The sequence below is a fragment of the Colobus angolensis genome, unplaced genomic scaffold, assembly GCF_000951035.1.
Source record: "Colobus angolensis palliatus isolate OR3802 unplaced genomic scaffold, Cang.pa_1.0 Scaffold76, whole genome shotgun sequence".
NCBI classification, from domain to species: Eukaryota; Metazoa; Chordata; class Mammalia; order Primates; family Cercopithecidae; genus Colobus; species Colobus angolensis.
This window is the reverse complement of record NW_012121376.1, coordinates 1338703-1339122: the sequence shown is the minus strand read 5'-3', so window position 1 is coordinate 1339122 and position 420 is coordinate 1338703.

Genomic DNA, 420 nt, shown 5'->3' with positions numbered 1-420 from the left:
AGGGACACCTGACCTTTGCTCAGCGTTCTCCAGGGGACAAAGGCAGCCCTCAGGTCAGGTAAGACTGGAGCCCAGCAGGGGGACCCGGAGGCCTGAGACCGCGGGAGTGATTCCCAGGGCGAGAGGCAGCTCTCAGGCAAGGCGGCAGGAGCAGCCCCTTCCTCCCTTTGAGGCGGCCACGCTGCGCGCCCACCTTCCCAACAGCAGAGGGCGGGAAAGGTCAGACCGGGGAGGCAGCAGGGCCCGGCAGTACTCCGGTCACCCACCTGCGAGGGAGGACGCTGGCCCGGTCACGCAGCACAACGGTGGCGACCGGTGACCGCCGAGACCCCACGCCTGTACACCGCGGCCACTCCCCGCGGGGCCTCCCACTCCCTGCACGGGGATACCCCTCCCCCTCCCCCCACGGGGATAGCCCCC